This window comes from Hyperolius riggenbachi, chromosome 3 (assembly GCF_040937935.1).
Source record: "Hyperolius riggenbachi isolate aHypRig1 chromosome 3, aHypRig1.pri, whole genome shotgun sequence".
NCBI lineage: Eukaryota > Metazoa > Chordata > Amphibia > Anura > Hyperoliidae > Hyperolius > Hyperolius riggenbachi.
The window spans coordinates 415,435,940-415,460,207 of record NC_090648.1 but is presented as its reverse complement, the minus strand read 5'-3'; the positions used below and the strand labels follow the sequence as shown (position 1 = coordinate 415,460,207).

At 46.1% G+C, this 24,268-nt stretch overlaps 1 protein-coding gene across 2 annotated transcripts in view; it reads right to left on the bottom strand.

Annotated features, from left to right (window-relative positions):
• ARHGAP26 (Rho GTPase activating protein 26) overlaps positions 1–24,268 on the bottom strand; it is a 1,021,369-nt gene that overhangs the window by 877,771 nt on the left and 119,330 nt on the right. The window lies entirely within an intron of this gene.

Sequence of the window (24,268 nt, the reverse complement as noted above, 5' to 3'; positions counted from 1 at the left end):
GGCCCCGCTGGGCCGATTTTCACAATTTTTTTTAAACACGCAGCAAGCACTTTGCTTGCTGTGTGTTGATGACGATCGCCGCTGCCGATGCGCCGCTACCCGCCGCGTAACCCCCCCTCCGCCGAGACCCCTGCGCAGCCTGGCCAGTGCCAGGCAGCGCTGAGTGGTGGATCGGGACTCCGTCTGATGTCACGACGTCAATGACGTCATCGCGATCGACGTCATGGCGACGGGGGAAGCCCTCAAGGAAATCCCGTTCAGAACGGGATTTCCTTACGTGGGTACGCGCCGGCGGCGATCGAGAGGTAAGAGCGGACGCCGCTGGGAGGGGGGCATCATGTAGCTAGCGCTAGGCTAGCTACATGATTTAAAAAAATATATATATTAAAAAAAAACTGCTGCGCCACCACCCTGGCGCAGTTAATTATTATTATTATTATTATTATTATTATTTAGTATTTATATAGCGCCGACATATTACGCAGCGCTGTACAGTGTGTATATATATATATATATATATATATCTTGTCACTAACTGTCCCTCAAAGGAGCTCACAATCTAATCCCTACCATTGCCATATGTCTATATTATGTAGTGTAAGTACTGTAGTCTAGGGCCAATTTTTAGGGGGAGCCAATTAACTTATCCGTATGTTTTTGGAATGTGGGAGGAAACCAGAGTGCCCGGAGGAAACCCACACAGACACGGAGAGAACATACAAACTCTTTTGCAGATAGTGCCCTGGCTGGGATTCGAACCAGGGACCCAGCGCTGCAAGGCGAGAGAGCTAACCACTACCCCACCGTGCTGCCCGTTAATAGAACACCAGGGTGGTTAATCTGTACTAAATGACTTTTTAAAGGTTTATCAATTTTATAATAATTCACAAAAATGGAGAAGCACCCATGCAAGAAGACCTTTGTGTGCCTTAGCTCATGGTCACAGTACCTAGTGACCCAGTAACAAAAATTCCACGAAGCTGGCACCACCGAATGTAGTAAAAAGCTCTTTATTCAAACGTCATTAAAATGACATTCAGTCAATAATAAAAAATGTAGCAATGGCGACAGCCCGCTGTTTCGAACTTGACGTCCTTTGTCAAGCCATACTGCTATCACTAAACATAAAACACACCTCCTTTAAATAGTGGTCAGTTACACAATCAACCAATGAGTTTGAAATCGCAACAACCAATGAGAATGCCTGACAGGGGGTGAGGACCTGATGGGGAACTGCTCAAATCATGTGATCCATGGTAGACCAATAGAAACGCTGGTCGCGTGACCGAAATACGCATGCGGCCAAAAATACGCATAAAAATACGCATAAAAACTTCCGGACCGCAAAAATGACGTCAACGCGTGCCGTACGCGTAAAAATTTACGCATGCGTCACCGGATGCGTAAATTTACCAATATAATATCATAGGCCTCTCCTCAGTGTGGCCGGCTAAAAAATATCCTAAAGCCTCTCAAAGAAAGCATGAGACTGATCATAATGAAAAGCCCAGAGAAGGCCAAATCTAAAAGGAAACAGCTGGCACACACTGTGGAGAGCACCAAAGCAAGAGGATGGGGGGGAGGGAAAAAGGGGGGAGGGAGGACAGGGGAACAGGGGGAAGGGGAAAGGGAGGGGCAGGGAGGGAGGGGAAGGGAAGAAGGAACCGGCCTCACCATGGATCATGAAAAAGCCAAAATGAATATTGATCTTGTTGGCCCATGTTTCTGTCTTTGTAAACCATTGGCGATGCCGTCAGGGGTTGTTATTTTTACCTGGTGTTTTTATTCATTTTGGCTTTTTCATGATCCATGGTGAGGCCGGTTCCTTCTTCCCTTCCCCTCCCTCCCTGCCCCTCCCTTTCCCCTTCCCCCTGTTCCCCTGTCCTCCCTCCCCCCTTTTTCCCTCCCCCCCATCCTCTTGCTTTGGTGCTCTCCACAGTGTGTGCCAGCTGTTTCCTTTTAGATTTGGCCTTCTCTGGGCTTTTCATTATGATCAGTCTCATGCTTTCTTTGAGAGGCTTTAGGATATTTTTTAGCCGGCCACACTGAGGAGAGGCCTATGATATTATATTGGTAAATTTACGCATCCGGTGACGCATGCGTAAATTTTTACGCGTACGGCACGCGTTGACGTCATTTTTGCGTTCCGGAAGTTTTTATGCGTATTTTTATGCGTATTTTTGGCCGCATGCGTATTTCGGTCATGCGACCAGCGTTTCTATTGGTCTACCATGGATCACATGATTTGAGCAGTTCCCCATCAGGTCCTCACCCCCTGTCAGGCATTCTCATTGGTTGTTGCGATTTCAAACTCATTGGTTGATTGTGTAACTGACCACTATTTAAAGGAGGTGTGTTTTATGTTTAGTGATAGCAGTATGGCTTGACAAAGGACGTCAAGTTCGAAACAGCGGGCTGTCGCCATTGCTACATTTTTTATTATTGACTGAATGTCATTTTAATGACGTTTGAATAAAGAGCTTTTTACTACATTCGGTGGTGCCAGCTTCGTGGAATTTTTTTTCAATTTTATAATAAAAATTGTTACAAAATATCGTTTAGAAACTTTATAGTAGTATAAAATGTAAAGATATGTTTTTGGATCCTGATCTATTTAAATCATAAAAAAAATAAAAAAACAGTACTTAAACATCGTTTATGTAAAATCCATTTTAAATAACAATAATTATAATCATCATTGTGAATATACAAATGTTATTGTAATTTTCCATCTATAATTACAGAGAATAGCGTTTACCAAAACAACATTTCACAGACATTATTTAATGATTTGAATTTGTAAAACATTATTGTAAACGAAATATTAAAATACATTATGCTACCATGTGATATTCTCCACATGTGGAGAGTTTTTGGCGTACGTACAAAAAGGGCGCCCGGACAAAAAGGGCGTGGGGTGTAAACGCTAATTAACAATTAATCATTAATAGCGTTTATACAAATAGTGTGCTATATTTCGTTTACAAATAATGTTTAACAAATTTATAGATCTTTAAATAATGTTTATAAAATCGGCAATTGTGAAAACGTTAATCTTCCCTGTTTCAAAAGTGAAACCTATAATTACGTTTATTAAAAAAACGATAATATATGATTAATTTTTATAATTGTATATTATTGTGAATAACCTTCATTTATGGTTTGTTCTTATAATAAAATCTGAAAATATTCTTTATAACGATGATATAAATATAACTACGTTCGTAATAAGTGTTGTAAAACATTAGTAAATATTACTAAAATTGTAGTAAAACTATACCTAAGCCTACATTCACACAGAACCCTCCCTGTACCTATCCCTAACCCCTAGACCCCCCTGGTGGTGCCTAAACCTAAGACCCCCCTGGTGGTGCCTAAACCTAAGACCCTCCTGGTGGAGCCTAAACCAAAGACCCCCCTGGTGGTGCCTAACCCTAACCACCCCCCTGGTGATTTATATTGTAATGTTACTATACCTAACCCTACTCTCACACAGAACCCTCCCTGTACCTATCCCTAACCCCTAAACCCCCCTGGTGGTGCCTAAACCTAAGACCCCCCTGGTGGTGCCTAAACCTAAGACCCCCCTGGTGGTGCCTAAACCTAAGACCCCCTGGTGGTGCCTAAACCTAAGACCCCCTGGTGGTGCCTTAACCTAAGACCCCCCGGGTGGTGCCTAAACCTAAGACCCCCCCTGGTGGTGCCCAAACCTAAGACCCCCCCTGGTGGTGCCTAAACCTAAGACCCCCCCTGGTGGTGCCTAAACCTAAGACCCCCCCTGATGGTGCCTAAACCTAAGACCCCCCTGGTGGTGCCTAAACCTAAGGCCCCCCCCCTGGTGGTGCCTAAACCTAAGGCCCCCCCTGGTGGTGCCTAATCCTAAGACCCCCCCTGGTTGTGCCTAAACCTAAGACCCCCCCCTGGTGGTGCCTAAACCTAAGACCCCCCCTGGTGGTACCTAAACCTAAGACCCCCCTGGTGGTGCCTAACCCTAACCACCCCCCATTAGTCATCGCTTTATTATGTGGATAATAATGTTTTACAAATTGTGACTCCAAAAAATATATTGCAATTTACAATACGTACTGATCGCTTTATTTTAAATAGGATAAATATGTTTAGTATTTTTATAAACGTTATTCGGCACGGGTGCATTTTATAAACGTAAATCACCACAAGCTCAGTTATAAATCATTAAACATCTCCGGGCGCCGTTTGTAAACTTTATTTAGCTCCGGCGCCCTTTTTTCCTGCTCTGCGCCCATTAAACGTTATTTATTATGGGAGTGAATGGCAGCGCCCTTTTTGTCCACTAGCTGCCTGCGCCCTTTTTTCCCAGCACCGAGTTTTTGATGTTTTGACAAGTTTGTTAATTGGCTTATTTCTCAATAAATACCCTTGAAACTAAATATTAAAATAGAATTGTTTTATAAACGATATTTCAGATTAACGTTTACACCAGGCGCCCTTTTTTCCCAACGCCCTTTTTGTATGTACGCATCCTGGCATCCTAGGCCTCCCCCTGCATGAATCTACAATCCCCTGCCGAACTGCTCTGCAAGTGTGCTGGCTTGCCCAGTTGTCACTTCTCCCTTACTTACCTTGCCGTCATAGGTAGCTACAGGTGCTCCTTAGTATTAGGTAGACAAAGGTACCCTCAGTATTAAGTAGCTAGTGGTGCCGCCGACTGAAGGGAGATCTCATCAGAGGAATGCAGAAATAAACTCTCATTTACGCTCTGCTCAGGACTCTGCATAGGAAAGGAGAGAGGGGGGCACTAGGGGAGGGGAGGAGGGAGCCGCCTTTCCATCATCAGACACCTATAGGCATGTGCCTACAGAGCCTTATGGTAAATCTGGCCCTGGCAAATGGTACAATATGCTGATCTGAGATGGTTCTTATGAATCTTGTTGATCTGCAGTTGTACATTATAACCATAAAGATGGGCAATACCACCTAAAGAACATCTTCTTGTGATTCTCTGGTAATTAATATAGGGAACATTGATTTTCTCCTGTTTGTTCCCCTAGCTAATCTAATTATGCACTGGACTGAAAGAACCATAATTATTTTAATTTTCCTACTATCTGAATCCACCTGCGGTTATTGCATTATTCCTTTTTTTTTCCTCAAAAAATACTAGCCAGGTTATAAAAAATGTGGATAATGTCCTTTATCTGCATAGTATTCTTTACTACAGGTGTCTGGTAACAGGAGAATCATTTTCTTCACTGCACTTTGGCTGGATTCACACGACACCGGATGAAAAAAAATGATTCTATAAAAGTGGATCCAATTTCCATTTAAACTGATCAGTTTCTTACATTGTGCATTTGTTCTTCATCCAGTTTTCCAATCTGTTCTGTATGCTACCTGGTCGCCATGTTCTTCCGCCGCTGCTGCCAACCTCTATTCACATTATCAGCCACCATTGCTGCTATCCATTTGGGTCCCTGCATTCTGGAAATGCTGTTATACCAATGCTGAGGCTCCAGCAGAAGTATCACAGATTTCCATTGGTTCCAATGGACTCTCTACTCAGTGAACCAATGAGAATCCTCCCTGAGGAGGGACGATTCCCATTGGTCTATTGCAACCAATAGGAACCTGAGATGCATTTGCTGGGGCTCTGGGATCAGTATACCAGCATTTGTTCCAGTTCAAGGACCCCAATGGATGGTGGGAGGGGAGTATCTTACGAAACGTACGCAACACCGTTTTTTCTCTTAGGCTAGCATTGAGTCTATGGGCCTCAGTTGTCATCCATCGCAAAAAATCATGCGAGACCCATCCTTGTGTTCTGCTTGCCGGAACGTGCTGAATAAATTCGTTACGAGCGGACTGATGTGTGCGGATCCTATTGCTTAATTGTTCTGATCTGGTCAGCTAAGTGGAACGTTTTTCATGCCAGTCTGACAGGAGCCTTCCACTTGCTTTTGCGCAAATCTTCAGTCCTGACAATATTGCATGGGACTTGTGCTAATCTATAGAATTCTTGATGCCTTTTGCCATGCAGCCTCAAACAGATTAGCACCAGCTGGAAGTTGCAGAAAAGTTCCTGCAGCACATCCAGTGTCCCCTGGTTTGTAAAAACATTGGAATCTAGTTGAGTTGAAAAGTGGATCCAAGTTCTGTAATGCAAGAAATATAACTTATGGCCAGTGCTGACAGTTCTTAGCATTTATTGCCATCAATATATACATTTCGAAAATGTTGCTAATGCAAATGTGTTCTGATTCGCTGTGTTTTAATATTTCATGACCAAGGCTGCTTTTTAGGACAGCCGAGGTGACATGTGACATGTGACATGATGAGATAGACATGTGTATGTACAGTGCCTAGCACACAAATAACTAGGCTATATTCCTTTTTTACTTTCTCTGCCTAAGGGCTGGTGCACACCGAGCGGCTTTTTGGGCGTTTTCAGATCCGCTTGCGGCTGCGGATCTGCTTGGTCAATGTATCTCAATGGGGTGGTGCACACCAGAGCGGCAGGCGTTTTGCAGAAACGAAAAATGCCTGGGTGAGGCATTTTTTGGATTGCGGATGCGTTTCTGCCTCAATGTTAAGTATAGGAAAAACGCAAACCGCTCTGAAAAACGGCACTTCAGAGCGGTTTTGCAGGCGTTTTTGTTACAGAAGCTGTTCAGTAACAGCTTTACTGTAACAATATATGAAATCTACTATACTGAAAACCGCAGCAGCAATCCGCAAAACGCTAGCAAAACGCCTCATAAAAATAAAAAAAAGCGTTTAAAAATCTGCTAGCGTTTTGCGGATCTGCTAGCGGGTTTTGGTGTGCACCAGCCCTAAGGCCTGGTGCACACCAAAAATCGCTAGCAGATCCGCAAAATGCTAGCAGATTTTTAAACGCTTTTTCTTCTTTTTCTGTAGCGTTTCAGCTAGCGTTTTGCGGTTTTGTGTAGCGGTTTTGGTGTAGTAGATTTCATGTATTGTTACAGTAAAGCTGTTACTGAACAGCTACAGTAACAAAAAACGCCTGGCAAACCGCTCTGAAGTGCCGTTTTTCAGAGCGGTTTGCGGTTTTCCTATACTTAACATTGAGGCAGAAACGCATCCGCAATCCAAAATCTGCAGCAGCCCGGGAGTATGCGTTTCTGCAAAACGCCTCCCGCTCTGGTGTGCACCAGCCCATTGAAATACATTACCCAAGCGGATCCGCTCCCGCAAGCGGATCGCAAACTGCAGCCGAAACGCTCTGGTGTGCACTAGGCCTAAAAGAGTAAAAAATCAGATATGCAAGTGACAGTTTCTGTCCGGGTCGTAACCCTCACTGATAAGGAATTACAGCCATAAAACATGTAAGTAACACTTTCCTGGCAGAAAATGGCTTCTTAGAGCAGAAAAGAGATAAAAAGGGATGATAGTTCATAGATTTGAGCTCTGGCATACTTTAATGAATGTGTTATTGAGACGAGGCAATGAACCAGTAAAAAGGTAAAACTTAGAATATAAAATAAAACTGTGGTATAGCTAAAAAAAAAGTCATTTTTTGCAGAAGGAGGATAGATACAATTGTTTATCTCATATTTTTTTTTTCACCTCGGATGTCCTTTAAAGAGAGTTTGAAGCGAGAATAAATCTCGCTTCAGACCTCATAGATAGCAGGGGCATGTGTGCCCCTGCTAAAACGCCGCTATCCCGCGGCTTAACGGGGGTCCCTTCACCCCCAAATCCCCTCCGTACAGCGGGGGATCGCTTCCTGGTTGGGGCAGGGCTAACCGCCGCAGCCCTGCCCCACGCGCGTCTGTCAGCGCGTATCTCCGCCTCTCCCCCGCCCCTCTCAGTCTTCCTTCACTGAGAGGGGCGGGGGAGAGGCGGCGATAGACGCGACTAGAGGCAGGGCTGCAGCTGTTAGCCCTGCCTCCAGGAAAAGAACATTTTCGACCAAGTCTACGACCAAGGTTTGCGGGGGTGAGTGTGGGGGTTAAGGGACCCCTGTTTAGCCGCGGGATAGCGGCGTTTTAGCAGGGGCACACATGCCCCTGCTAACTATGAGCTCTGAAGCGAGATTTATTCTCGCTCCAGAGTCTCTTTAAGGCTGGCTGTGCCATGATATTTGTCTTTGTAACAGATTAATCATTTCAACTCCACAACAAGCTCATGAAGCCTTTCCCAAAATGTGGCCAGATCATCATATGGGTTGTGTACAAATATGGTTTTACCAGAACAAAGAGATTGGTTGGATGTATTTTTGGCATACTGCTTAAAGGAATACTGTAGGGGTCGGGGGAAAATGAGTTGAACTTACCCGGGGCTTCTAATGGTCCCCCGCAGATATCCTGTGCCCGCGCAGCCACTCACCGATGCTCCGGCCCCGCCTCGGGTTCACTTCTGGAATTTCAAACTTTAAAGTCAGAAAACCACTGCGCCTGCACGGCTGTGTCCTCGCTCCTGCTGAAGTCACCAGGAGCGTACTGCACAGGCACAGACCATACTGGACCTGCGCAGTACAATCCTGGTGACATCAGCGGGAACGAGGACACGGCAACACAGGCGCAGTGGTTTTCAGACTTTAAAGTCTGAAATTCCAGAAGTGAACCAGAGGCGGCGCCGGAGCATCGGTGAGTGGCTGCGCAGGCACAGGATGTCTGTGGGGGACCAATAGAAGCCCTGGGTAAGTTCAACTCATTTTCCCCCGACCACCCCTACAGTATTCCTTTAACAAGTGGCATGTTTTCTGAACCTCCATACAGATTAAACCCTAAAATATGGAAATGTTATCAAGCCTCTGTGTATTCTCCACAGCATTGCACTGCAGTTTGAGAGCAACGGCTTCAAGGCCAGTCACAGACATTCTTATTGATCTCCACTGTCCATCGCCTCACAGCTTTGAGGAAGCTACCAGCCTGCTGGAACAGTTCACAGGCTGCCTCCTATCCCCAGAGGGTGAACTTCCACAGCAGTATTTTAAGCTTTACATTCTAACATTTCATATCATTTCCCCTTTCGATTGTCATCCAATATAATTGTATTTGTTTGCTTGATGATGCTCCTTTTACAATACATATGTTTTAATTGCACAATATTGAGCTCTGCAATCTTTGCTTAATGTACAGTATTTAGTTATAAGTCTTCTAACCACACCGTTGTAGCTTTTTTTTCTTTTTTCTTTAACTACTAGCTCCTATGTCCACCTATGCATCTTCTACATAGGAGCTATGTTTATGAAAAAAAACGCCACCGCGGCCAATTGCGCACACTCCTGTGCTCAGTCTCATTGCCTGTTAGCCCAGAGATCAATGAATAGGAATGAAGTTTCCATTCATTGATCTACGTCCCAGTGTCAATGATCGCAGCATCAATGAGATACCTACGGTCATTTTTAAACACTTACTGTTTGCTTCCTGTTTTGCGTACTAAAAGCATGCGCAGGAAGCTAATAACTGAGGACATCTTGTGGCGAAGTAGTAAAATTACACTTACATACATTTTTTTTTAAAACAGACCTACACAGAATTTAAAATTATCTCATTACTTCCTACACTCTCCCAAAAATACCCAAATAAAACTTTTGATTAAAAAATACAAAAAAAAAATACAATAAAAAAAGCATATAATAGTTACCTTAGGGTCTGAACTTTTTTAAATATGCATGTCAAGAGCGTATATTACTGGTATCACCAATAATACAGATGCTATACCTGATTATGTGGTGATCTACAGAATCACCAATAATACTAGTATAGCTAGACACAGGACACCCAATGTGAGATTGTGTTTGGTGCAACAGTATTTAGAGAAGTTATCTCCCGAGAAGCGGGAGATACAGACACTACTGCAGCCAAGGATTCCCTGAGGAGCAGGGAATCAGACTGCACTGCAGCCAGTGGTCCCCTGGGGGGCAGGTTCCCACTGACTGTGCTGAAAGATGATCTCTTGAGGTGAAGGTAATACAGACTGTAATGCAGCCGAGAAGGGAATTCGGATAGTACTGCAGCCAGTGGGCACCTGATGAGCAGGAACCACTGGCTGAGCTTCAGGAGAGAGAACTGGTGGAATGAGTGATTATGATAGAACTGCAGCCGAGGATTCCCTGAGGAGCAGGAAATCAGATGGTACTGCAGCCAGTGGACACCTGAGGAGCAGGGACCACTGACTGGACTGCAAGAGTGATAACTGGTGTAATGAGAGATATGATCGGACTGCAGCCAGAGACTCCCTGAGGAGAAGGGAATCAGACTGTACTGCAGCCAAGGATTCCCTGAGGAGCAGTGAATCAGACTGTACTGCAGCTAGTGGACTCCTAGGAGGTAGGAACCACTGGCTGAGCTGCACGATGATCTCCTGAGGAACAGGTGACCATAAGCCTGTGCTTGCAGCTGAAGAACACCTGAAGAGCAAGCGTAACGGATAGTACAGTGAGGCTGATCACCCAAGGGTTGGGTGACAGCCAGAAAGGTCAGACAAGCAAAGTCGGCAACACACGAACAGATAAAGTACAGAGACGGAAGACTGATTCGGTATCCGGGTACAGGCAATGTCGGCAACAGGTATCAGATAGGCGGAGGTACCGAATCAGCAAGCAGGAGAGAGGTCAGGAAAGCCAGGGATCATAACAGGTAACAATAAAGATAACAATCCTAATCTAGGTGTGAAGTCCTTGGTTTCAACACCTGGGAACTAGTCTAACACATAAACAGTAGCAACGTAGCAATCTCCTAGTCTTAGGTGTGAAGTCCTTGGTTTCAGCACCTGGGAACTAGTCTAACACATAAACAGTAGCAACATAGCAATCTCCTAGTCTTAGGTGTGAAGTCCTTGGTTTCAACACCTGGGAACTAGTCTAACACATAAACAGTAATACTTAAAAGGCTATCAACGGAATCTGACTAAGTGCGAATTCCCAGCTCCGGCTGGTTCTAACACACTGTAAGATCTGACTGGGGTCTGAGTGCTCACACGTAAGCATTCGCAACAGCAGACAACTTGCAACTGACAGGCAAGTCCTATATATACCCAGAGCGCTCCACAGCGCCGCCCCAGTCACTCAGCCAATCCGGAGCATAGCTGGAGTCAGCTGATCGGCATGATCAGCTGACTCCCCTTCTGCCAGCATAAAGGTCCTGTCGCCTGGCGCGCGCGCGCGCGCGTAGCTCTCAATCTGTGTGCACTAGACGGACCAGGCAAACCAGCAGCATGTTGCTGCGTGGCAGAAGCCGCTGGCTGGAACGTGGAGATAGCCGCCATGCCGCTTGCCCACGCTGCGGCATCTCCGCTATTCATTACACTTGTAAATAGTGATGGACGCAAAACTGAAAAAATGCACCTTTATTTCGAAAAAAAAATATTGGCACCATACATTGTGATAGGGACATAATTTAAATGGTGTAATAACCGGGACAAAATGGGCAGATAAAATATGTGAGTTTTAATTATGGTAGCATTTATTATTTTAATACTATAATGGTAGAAATTTGAAAAAATAATGATTTTCTTCCATAATATTCCCATTCAAAATGCATTTTTTTTTAAATCTCAGCAAAACGTACCACCCAAAGAAAGCTTAATTGGTGGCGAAAAAAAAACAAGATATAGATCATTTTATTGTGATAAATAGTGATAAAGTTATTGGCAAATGACTGGGAGGAGCGCTGAAATTATGCATAAGGTGAAAAAACTCTGAAGGCTGAAGTAGTTAAACACCTTGAGGTCCCTTGCACACTGTCCGGGTGCATCACACTGTGGTACTCTTCCCTGCCGCAAGGGACATGCAAGTGCATGGAAACTTGCTGCACTTGTGTACAAAGGGAAACTGCAGACTTAAAAAGGGTCCCAGCCAGTGGCTTTGGGGTCAAGGAGGATGTGGAAGCCTTAGGAGGATCCAGAGGCTTCTTTCTTCTTAGGTGTTTGACTTTTTTCAAGGAGCCATCTTGGGATTGCTTTAAAGCAAAAATCTTTCTATGAATTATTTTGTTATATTTGCATAGTATGTACCTGACCGATCATGCTTTTATAGCAATCTGTATTCCTACTGATTGAAATTCTCTCTGAAACTGATGATCTTCACCACCACAGAGAGTCATAACAGGGCGATACACTGTAGAACATCTATCAGGCTGTTAAATGTGTCTGTGTTACTGGTGATACATTATTCTCAGTATTTGAATCACACCACCATTAGGGCCACACAGACATCTAGAACAGCCAGACAATGTAGGTCATCTGTCTGGCTTTTTATAGGGCTCTATCACACTAGTAGTCATGTATAACACAGCAATGCACTGCACCTGTGATGTTTCCTCTGCAGTGTTGATCCCATTTAATTACACTGAATGGGACAGTGCTGCGCTGTGGACTAAACTGCAGACAGCAGTCTTATTCCTCTATTTTAGCTGACTGTTGCCTCTGCATAACAGGGGCTGAAAAATAGACTGTCTAAGCACTTGTCATTATTCTTAGCTAAAGAGCTGCTTTTGCATGAATACATGGACTCTGCATAAAATAGGGATTAGATTATTGCTGGCTCTGCTTCTCCCAGCTGAAAGGTAGTGCTGCGTCCTGACTCCCTGCGTGTGGTAAATGTATACAGCGGTAGGCGGGGAGTCGGGACACTCGCTGTGCAGCTGACAAGCCTGACATTGCCATGTGAGCAGCGGGCAAGTGGATTTTCCTCTGCTCTGCCGCTCTTGACTCTGAGGCACATTAAAGACCCGCCCCTGTCCAATATGGCGCCTGTAGGCACGTGCCTAGAGTGCCTTATGGGAAATCCGGCTTTGGCTCTGCTTAAAAACCAGGGCTCTGCATAAAAGAGGAACTGCTGAAATACTGGGTCACGTGACATCCAGAGCATTATGGAGGAACACTGCTGTACGCTGACAAAGGGTGGGCTACATATATTGAAGGGTTAATCTGGCTACTTACTGAATGTATACTTTGTGGCTAGACTGGCTACTGGGAGCTAACTATACTGGGGGGGGGGGGGGGGGGGGGGGTATTCTGGCCATCTATTCCAGGGGGTGGATACCTATACTAGGGGGCTAATATGGCTACCTATGCTGGGAGTGGGTGTTTATCTGGTTACCTTACCTATACCTGGTGGGCTGATCTGGCTACCTAAACTGAGGGGCTACTCTGGCTACCAATGCTAAGAGGGCTAATCTGACCACCTATGGTATGCTGCGGTGCTACTATGGCTACCTATACCGGGGGACTAATCTTAATACCTTTACGGGGGGAAGGGGGGGTAACCTGGCTACCTGTACTGGGGGCTATCTAGGGATAATCTGGTTTCCTTTACTGGACGGCTACCTACACTGTACTGGGTCTGGGTGCCCTTTTTGTATCTTATACGGGGGTCTGCTTCAGGCTACCATGCACAGAATGGCACATCTGACAACCTATACTAGGGACCCTTCTTGCTACCCATACTGGGGGTTCCTCTAGTTATCTACACACTGGCTATCTATGCGGGTGGGGGGGTACCGAATACTGGGGATTAACTCTAGCCATTTATACTGGGGGAGTTACTCTTTTGCTGTTTTGTCACTTTTTACCCTGGGGATGGGGGGGGGGGGGGGTATAATGGTGGGAACACTTGCTGTGGGGGAGGGATTATAGTACTGGCCACTCTCACTAAGGGGTTTGGGGTTATGCTAGCCACAGTGGGGGATGGAGAGCGATTGACTTTACTTTCAAGGGGGTTAGCTTGGGGGCGGGGGTAAGACAGTAACTTGGGTGGAGGGTGGAACTTAGGTGGGAGTGCCCTATGACATTTTTTCAGGGGGCCCCATGCTTTTGTAGTTATGTCCCTGCCAGTGGACACTATGTTTTGGAATTCAAGGGGGAACCCTTGCTTATAGGGAAGGTTCAGGGACTATGAAAAAAAAAAAATCCAAATCCACTTACCTGGGGCTTCCTCCAGCCCGTGACAGGCAGGAGGTGCCCTCGGCGCCGCTCTGCAGGCTCCCGGTGGTCTCCGGTGGCGCGCCCGACCTGGCCAGGCTGGCGGCCAGATCGGGCTTCTTCTGCGCTCCAATCTGCGTCTCACTGGTGCGCGCTGACGTCATCGGACGTCCTCCGGGCTTTACTGCGCAGGCTCAGAACTACTGAGTAAATGTCATATTTACTTAAGTAAATATCATATTTTTTATCTGCCTGGGTATTCCCTTTACTACTGAGATTCTTCTCACTACCCAATACTTGGGGGCACCTTTAGCTACTTAATACTGAGGATAGCCGGGCAAGGGAAGTAAGGGAGAAGTGACAGCTTGGACAGCCAGCACATTTGCAGCTCGGTTTGGTGGAGGTTTCAGGGTTTGTGGAGGGTTAAGTCTAAAGGTGACCACATACCATTCAATTAAAAGATTCAATTTTACACCATTTCGATAACTACCATTGGTTATCCCGAAAAATGGAAAGCTTTTTTTTCCATTTGTTTGAGAAATCTGATCAAATTTCCCAATTTAATTTGATAAAAGAAGATCGAGAGTGTTGGCTTTTTCTGATCAATTTTTATCAAAATGGTATGGTGTGTGGTAGATTGTCAATTACTTGATGTACAGATCCAAGAAATTTTTTCTGCGTTTGCAATCATATTTTTCATGATTGGGAAAGAATTGAACATAGGTGTGTGTGGTACATTGGTCACATTTTTGAAATGTTACAATCAGTCAAAAAAAAAAAATGATTGCAATTCTTGAATTGAAAAGATATTAAAAAAAAAACCTTAAGGTGCCAGGACATCTGTGCCTACAGGCTCCTGTAAGGTAGATCCGGGCCTGGTTAAAACATTTATTTGTGAAGCACTTTTTGTAGCAAGACATCTCGCTGGACATCCCGTTATTGTCGTGTTGGAAGAAACGTATAAATAAAGGCTAACCGTAAAAAAAAATTGGTGTATACACACAAAAAGACTACAACAATTTCACCTGATATGGGATAGATGGAAAGATAGGCCCTGACGTTCTTGTGCCTTTAGTGTCACTTGTCCATTGTTGTATCTTGCCTAACTCCCTATTGCATACAATGCAGTGACTCGCCCATTCTTAACTGTAGTCACTGTACGCAGAGCTGGGACCAGGTCCTCCAGCACCCAAGGCTGAGACACCAAAGTGCGCCCCTACATCCATCCCACCCCAGCCCTCACATGCTGATTGCTATTGGACTAAGAGGTGCCCAAGGGCCCACAACCCCCCCAACACCTTGATCTCTAGTTATCTGGCTTGCAGTCACTGCCATGTATCTTCTTTTCTTATCTCTCTCTTCTTAAAACACAATAGGGGAATGATAGCTGAGTGAGTTGTGCGCCCCCTCCTATACTGCGCCCTGAGGCTGGAGCCTCTCCAGCCTCTGCCTCGGCCCGGCCCTGACTGTACGATAATATAGGTAATTTTTTTTTGCACTGCACTGGAAATGTGAGCTTGAACCATGCCCTGGCTTGGAGCGTAATCCCTTCTATGCACTTGTTTTACATGGTTATCTGTTATACAATATTGTTGTGCCATCTATTGTTGCTGTATACTGATCTCTTGTTGGATTTCATACAATGTTTTTACACTGTTGTAAACTGTGAGTTCTTTTTAATGGTAAATAAAGTGTATTCTTTTAGTTTAACAAAAAATGGCACATGGCCAGAGGTGTAGCAGGGATGGTGTGTTTAGTGTCCATTTTTCCTAGCTCCAAAAGTTGGGAGGTTCTGTTTGTAAAGAAGTGCTTAGACCATCCCTGTTTTTATTTAAAGTTCCTGTTTTTCTGCAGTGCAAGCACTTTACAGAATACTATACCAATAATGCTTGTTTTTGAGCAAAAGTGCTTAAAAGTCCCTGAGTTTCAGTTCCTGTTTTTATGCATAGGCAGTAGTCAGCTAAAATATAGTGGAGTGGGAACGGTTAATTTGATGTGTCTGTGTCATCTCATTTATTTCTTTCCTTCCAGTTTGCTAATAACCTCCTTCAGGAAGAAGTACTTGCAGCTGGTGATAATGGCCCTTGAACCTCCACTGTGTCCTGTGAATCCTCTCCTTCCATCGATGGTGAGGCTTCCAAGCTGTCATTGTTCACAGACACTGCTTGACTGCAATCACAGTCTTCACCTTCTACATTTCCACTTGTTCAGTAGGAGAACATATTACTGTAACTGTGTTCATTCAAAATGCAATTTATATGATCATAAAGTCTTTTATATACTACTAGCTGATGGCCCGGCGTTGCCCAAGTATGTATTTTGCAGGTGTTGGCTCCGCCCACTTTTTCGAACCCTAACACACAATTACTCCATGACCTAGTTTGTGAGCTTTGCGGTCTTTGGCATCAATAATTTGCATTGAAATGAAACAAAACTGATTGGCTGTGGCTTTACCCCCTTTTCTGAATTTCAACCCCAGTCACCCAATTACCAACTGTACCAGGTTTGAGGCTTGTGCCATTAACAGTGCAAGAATGGCAGCAATTAAATAATTACCTTGAAAATCAATAGGTGAATTTTGATTGGCTTTTGTAGGCTCCACCCACTTTTCTGAATATTAATCCCAGTCACCCAGTGACCAACTGTGCAAAGTTTAAGAACCCTACCATTAACAGTGTAAGAATGGCTGCAGTTTACATTTTCCCAGTAAAATTTGTATTTGTCTCCGCCCAATTTTTGGTTAAGGGGATAAAAAGTATCCTATATGGTATTCCAGGTAATGTACTATGTGTGTGCCAAATTTCATTGAAATCCGTTCAGCCATTGTTGCGTGCAGATGCGTATCTAGAGACGTACATGCGTGGCTAATGCCCTGGGTGCTGCCACCTTCCAGGCGCTTAGGGGGGCGCATGTCTCTACTCCTTCCTGTGCAGTGCAGAGAACACAGGAAGAGTTTCAGCGTTATGTGAGGGGACGGAGCAGCTTCCCTCCCCCTTCCCTTCTGCTGTGTCATCCTATTACCGAAGCTGCCATCGCACTGCAGAGCTCAGATGACCAGTCTCAGTTGTGGACTTCTGTGTGACAATCCAGCCCCGCGATCCCGTCGAGATCTGCTCCCGTTAGCGTACGCAGGAAGTACGGGCGCAGACGGTCAACGAGACCGGTTGCTGGATCGTCAGAGGTAAGAAAGAAAAGGGCGACAGAGCGTGCCAATCCCGTCTAATCTGCTTCCGTTAGCATACGCAGGAAGTACGGTGAACAGACTGACAATAAAGATTGGTCGCGCAGCTGCCGACAATATGTAATGGGACAAACATCCACCAATCCCGTATTACTAGGCCACTGTTGCCATGCAGGTCTCATGCACTAGAGACTGCTGGAGGCAAATTCACTGTGTGCGTAGTAAACGGTTAAGATTGGTTGGAGGTGCTTTCGCGCTGGAAATCGGGTAAATAAAGTAAACTGCCACCACTCTCTCAAGTTCAGGGAGGAAAGAGACTCCCGCTATCATAATACGGTAGCCAGCCCAATCACGTTCAACACGCTCAAGTCACCGTTCAGGGAATAGTCACTTCCGACAGCTTAAAGACTGTGAGCAATGTGACGTTAAAGAAAGGTTACTGGGTCCCTATATGATGCAATCTCGAATTGTATTTACAATCGAGAAACGAAAGTTATCGATTTCGCACAGGAAATCTGGTACTAGCTAATCCTAGAAGGAAGAAACGGTTATTTACAACCTAGCTAGCAAATCAACAATTTATAAGCAAATCGTAAAACAATGCGGTAGTATGACTGACTCTTCAGAGGGCAGATTCGTTATAGCAGCAATCAGATGACCAGAAAAGGCACAAGACTGAACGATAAAATCGTTAGTTTATTTCTAAACTACATACACACAGCTTATTTTAGAACAGATTGATTGACAGAGAGAAGGGAAGAAAAGGAACAGAATGTCTGATTATATACAGTTCAAATACCGTTATTGGTAGTCCATGTGGCAATTGCAAGTCTTTGGCGAAAGTCCCAAAATGGCGGTTGCCATGCGGCCAACAGGCCTTTGTTAGAAAGTTCAAAGATGGAGGTTGGCCCGTGTCCCTGCGGGCTGCCAGGATGTTACTAGGCATCAGATTGAAGGTAAAGGACACTGGACTTTTGGATCATGTCAGTTTTGTTCCTCACTGTAGGTGGGAGGAGTTATGACACATACAAGTCCAGCCTTGCAATTTGAATAAGGCAATGCCCCCTTAGGCAGGGAGAGGTTTTGGGCCAATTCATATTTTGCCCGCTCTCAGCATGCCCGTAGGTAATATCAAGAACCCGAATGAATATTCACAATCAGCGTAAGTGTGTGAATCTGCTAATACCAAACACGAGGAGTCTGGATCGCTAATAGCACCGTCCCCCCCTTTCACCTTACTGGCACTGGTTCCGAAAGATCCAGAGGGCTGAAAATCTCTCAGGACCAGTGTCATGTGGAATCTAATAAACTCCGTGAATTTGAGGGAACTGCGATCTTGGGAACACCAGAAATATTACCAAACTGTGCCTATTTATTAAATATAGGTTCTTCAGTTTGTTGAATGCTTGGGTGCCGCCAGATGGCGTGATAAGGATCATTCCTGTCTCCTTTCAACTCAGGCCACAAGGCAGCTATGTGTGTCGGACTCCTGCTGGGTCGGTGCCCGGCTGTCTACCAGTGGATGCATAGATTGGTTCTGTCAGGCTGATGTCTCACCTTCCTCTGATGGATGAGCTATATAACTACCCAGCAAGGCTAGGTGACAAATTCCACCCTTGGATGGGAGAAGCAATGCATTTCCAGTGTTTGTTAGCATTTGACCAGTGAGAGGGACTGTTAACCCCTGGCTCCCCTGATCTTCTTATAAACCAAGCCTTTCCCTCTGCTGTCACTTTTAATAGTGGCGACAGGGAACATTTTATAAGGCTCTAACTACTTTTTTAGGACGAATAAACGTTGATTCGTCACACCTCCCCCTTTTAAGAGATTAGCTGGGGAGGAGTCAACAAGACTCTGAGTAAAGCAATCCACTGTCTGCTGGGTCTGGTACGCCACATCCGGAAAGGCTGGGTTGCGCCTGACCTTGGGGGGTTGCCTTTTACCCGTGGCATTGGTCAGTGGGTTAGTCAGGAGGCTACAGGGCGTAGCAAACATCCTGTAGTATCCCACTGTTTCCAGAGAGGCCTGTACCTCTGTCATGACAATCTGATCTGCGTCTGGTTCAACGGTCAGAGTGTCAGCTGACAGCTGTCCTAGTACCAGGGACGAGTGATCGCAGTGTTGCTCCCATGTCGGGCAGAACACAGGGATTTCATCCGGGTACGTGACTGTACAACCGTGTTTGCCCTTCAACAGGTCGTTCCAGGCCTGTTGGAAGGTGGCTGGTGTATTCCTCCTACCAAAAGACATCCGCATCGAGGCGTTTAAGTCCAAGGGCAGGGTGAATGTGGATTCCAGGCGCGCCTCTGGCACGGTTGGAATCTGCCAGTATCCGTTGCTCCGATCCATGATCGTTAGGTAGTTGGCGGATGCCAGCCAATCCAACAGATCACCGAGGGGAGTCATGGGATACGCAACAGTTACTGGGATGTCGTCCGGCATCCTATAGGCCTCACAGAACATGGTGGTCTGTGAGCTAGAGGATTTGCGGAGGACAGACATCTGTAACATCTCCTCATACTTCATCTTCACTTTTGCTTGCACCTCTGGAGAGGCGCTGTAGGGGATCTGCCATAAGGGCTTGTGAGTCCCCGGGTCCCTTCTGTGAACTGCTGTATCCTGCCCAGGGTTGCTGCGAAGATTTCGCTGTGGGGGCGCAGTGCGCTTCAGCGAGGCCTTCGGGGAGTACGAGAGGTGGGGGGTGACTTTCACATCATCCGTCAATTCTCGTGTGGGAGCTATCAAGCCTGGCAGGGGACCTGTGTCTTCCTGTTCTAATTGGCCGTGCTCTCCCAGAACTAACTGCGTTCTATCTGACTGGGCTTCTAACAGATCCACATGGACCGTGCTTTCACCTGGGGTGTCAGTTACATGGGGAATGGGTTCACTGGAGTAGTTACCATTCTCCCTGTACACCTGTAGTGGAGCTTCCACTGCTGGCGGCTTAGCGGTCTGGCCACTAAGCGCACGCAGGTTGGAGTCGCTCTGTAGTATCCTCACGGATGTGGGACTACAAGTCTCAGTCAGCTGCCTAGTGTGATCTGAGGTCAGCTGCTGAAAATCAAACTCTCGGGGGTCAGAGCTGACAGGAATGCCTGCAGGCTCTGAGCTCAGGTTACCAACAGTACTGTGTGTGTCTGTCTGCACAGGTATACCACAATAAACATCAGCTTTTGGGTAAATCAAAATCACGTCAATATTGACATTGGTCCGGGGGTCAGAGATATCAGGGGAAGTCGAGACTCCTCCAGATAGTCCTGAGTCCGGACTACCGGTGACACTGAAAACGTCACCCAGCGTACTCTCACAAACATGCACAACATTATCAAAAGCATTTGCATAACATGATATGTCATTTTTAGCATGAGTGTCACCCGCCTGAAAGTCAGAATTGTCAGAGGGAATCCCTGCTGTCAGCTCTGAGTTCATGCGGCTGGCCATAGAGCATGTAATGGCCAAAGAATGTACAGCGTTTCTATCACAATTATCACTGACACATGCAATTTCATTAGTAATAACAGGTGCAGAAAAAGATAAAAGACAGTCAGTTGCTGGTACATATAAATCTGAGGGTACCTCCCGCCCAGCGGCGTTAGGTACAGTAGCAATAGCAGGTAAGGGTTTGACATCTCCCTGTTTTCCCCAAGGCTTGTACAGTACCTGGTGGTCAGGGAGTCCTGCTGGGAACTCCTGCATATCAGCAGAAAATTCCGAAGGGCACACAAGCGTGCCTAGATCAGTGCCAAGCACAGGAGGAGAGGGAAACTCAGCAACAGCCCGCTCTGGAAAACCCACCCCCCATCCGGCCTTCTCGGGACCGGGGATAACAGGGTTGTGGTGGTTGGGCCTGACTTCAGTCAGGGTGAGGAGCTTTTGTGGGAGAATATCTTCCTCTGTGGCAAGGTCGGAACAGACCAAGGAAACATCTGCTTCTGGAGCACTGGAGCAAAAGATGATCTGGTCGTCCACTGGAGCACTGTGACGATTTCCGGAACCGTAGAGCATCTCTGACACGCTGACAGGCAGTGCAGAGGGTGATGCAGGTGACGGATCAGGGTTGCTAGCCATCTTCGGGCTAGGGACGGTCGTTCTCTTCCTCTTGGGACAGAAGAACTTTATGTGGCCAGTTGCGCCACAAAGATTACACGTGCGAATGGCAGGTGTGTCAGACTGGGATGCAGCAATAGCAGCAGCTGCAGGTCTCAGTGGCACAAAGCTCGCCGGACCAGGAGGAGCGAATGCAGTAGGCTTACCTCCTTCCAAGTCTTGGGACAGTGTTCTGTGACTGTTCAGCACCAGGGTTCTCTGGCTGTCAAGTACAGGAACCTGATGGTACGCCCTCTCAGAGGTGCATACAGGAAAGTCTCGTTCCGTGCCCTCTTCCATGGCAGGAAGTTTAGCTGTGGGGGTCACGGGTAGAGGTTCGCATCTCTCCACCGAAACACATAGTGAAGAGTGCTGATTTGATTGGGTTAGCTGGGCCAACTCCAATTCACGCTGGAGCCGTAGCTCTTTGATCTGGAGATCCCACTGGCGCCGGCGCGCTTGGTGCTCTGCTTCACGCTGGAGCATCCGTTCTCGGAACTCCTGGTACATGCGCAGATCCTCGCCGGTCAGGTTTGCCAACCACTCCGGGGGTATCAGGACTGCGGTGTATGGAGGCATTAAGCAAGGTGGCGACAAGGATTCCATCTCTGGGGTTATGCCACCAGCTCAGCCTTGTCTGTGCTGCAAGCAGCAATGCCGTGCGATTCGCAGAGGGCTTGCACGTCAGGAACTGACCAATTTTGGTGAAACTGAACTGAATCAGACATTCAGAAGAGAAGAGTACAAGAAAGAGTAGGATATAGCAAAGAAAAAGTTAAAAAATGTAGACCAATCTATTGCTATCAATGTGTACCGTTTTGTGCCCAGAACTTCGGTTCTGCAAGACAGGATACTTAATGACCACTGTCTTATTGTTCTGGTTGCAAAGACTGAGTTTGTCAGATCTTTGCGCTCTGATTTCCCAAAAGCTGGCTATGCCTGGTTTTGGGGTGTGCCATCACCACCACTGCCCACCAATGTGACAATCCAGCCCCGCGATCCCGTCGAGATCTGCTCCCGTTAGCGTACGCAGGAAGTACGGGCGCAGACGGTCAACGAGACCGGTTGCTGGATCGTCAGAGGTAAGAAAGAAAAGGGCGACAGAGCGTGCCAATCCCGTCTAATCTGCTCCCGTTAGCATACGCAGGAAGTACGGTGAACAGACTGACAATAAAGATTGGTCGCGCAGCTGCCGACAATATGTAATGGGACAAACATCCACCAATCCCGTATTACTAGGCCACTGTTGCCATGCAGGTCTCATGCACTAGAGACTGCTGGAGGCAAATTCACTGTGTGCGTAGTAAACGGTTAAGATTGGTTGGAGGTGCCCATACATGTACAATTCTGATTGTATATACAATCGGTAAACTAAAAATATCGATTTCGCGCTGGAAATCGGGTAAATAAAGTAAACTGCCACCACTCTCTCAAGTTCAGGGAGGAAAGAGACTCCCACTATCATAATACGGTAGCCAGCCCAATCACGTTCAACACGCTCAAGTCACCGTTCAGGGAATAGTCACTTCCGACGGCTTAAAGACTGTGAGCAATGTGACGTTAAAGAAAGGTTACTGGGTCCCTATATGATGCAATCTCGAATTGTATTTACAATCGAGAAACGAAAGTTATCGATTTCGCACAGGAAATCTGGTACTAGCTAATCCTAGAAGGAAGAAACGGTTATTTACAACCTAGCTAGCAAATCAACAATTTATAAGCAAATCGTAAAACAATGCGGTAGTATGACTGACTCTTCAGAGGGCAGATTCGTTATAGCAGCAATCAGATGACCAGAAAAGGCACAAGACTGAACGATAAAATCGTTAGTTTATTTCTAAACTACATACACACAGCTTATTTTAGAACAGATTGATTGACAGAGAGAAGGGAAGAAAAGGAACAGAATGTCTGATTATATACAGTTCAAATACCGTTATTGGTAGTCCATGTGGCAATCGCAAGTCTTTGGCGAAAGTCCCAAAATGGCGGTTGCCATGCGGCCAACAGGCCTTTGTTAGAAAGTTCAAAGATGGAGGTTGGCCCGTGTCCCTGCGGGCTGCCAGGATGTTACTAGGCATCAGATTGAAGGTAAAGGACACTGGACTTTTGGATCATGTCAGTTTTGTTCCTCACTGTAGGTGGGAGGAGTTATGACACATACAAGTCCAGCCTTGCAATTTGAATAAGGCAATGCCCCCTTAGGCAGGGAGAGGTTTTGGGCCAATTCATATTTTGCCCGCTCTCAGCATGCCCGTAGGTAATATCAAGAACCCGAATGAATATTCACAATCAGCGTAAGTGTGTGAATCTGCTAATACCAAACACGAGGAGTCTGGATCGCTAATAGCACCGTCCCCCCCTTTCACCTTACTGGCACTGGTTCCGAAAGATCCAGAGGGCTGAAAATCTCTCAGGACCAGTGTCATGTGGAATCTAATAAACTCCGTGAATTTGAGGGAACTGCGATCTTGGGAACACCAGAAATATTACCAAACTGTGCCTATTTATTAAATATAGGTTCTTCAGTTTGTTGAATGCTTGGGTGCCGCTAGATGGCGTGATAAGGATCATTCCTGTCTCCTTTCAACTCAGGCCACAAGGCAGCTATGTGTGTCGGACTCCTGCTGGGTCGGTGCCCGGCTGTCTACCAGTGGATGCATAGATTGGTTCTGTCAGGCTGATGTCTCACCTTCCTCTGATGGATGAGCTATATAACTACCCAGCAAGGCTAGGTGACAAATTCCACCCTTGGATGGGAGAAGCAATGCATTTCCAGTGTTTGTTAGCATTTGACCAGGGAGAGGGACTGTTAACCCCTGGCTCCCCTGATCTTCTTATAAACCAAGCCTTTCCCTCTGCTGTCACTTTTAATAGTGGCGACAGGGAATATTTTATAAGGCTCTAACTACTTTTTTAGGACGAATAAACGTTGATTCGTCACATTCTGCAGCTCCGTTTTGCCTGCTTTCCCTCCCTTCTCCTCAACTGGTGTGGACAATTTCCCCACCACGGGTCACACAAAAAAGTTCAGCGACAGGCAGATCTGCATCTTTCCCTTCTACAGCTCCTCTGCAATCCCCTGGCTGGTCTTCCTGCTTCTCTAAACAGACCCAACCAGAGGATTACAGAGTG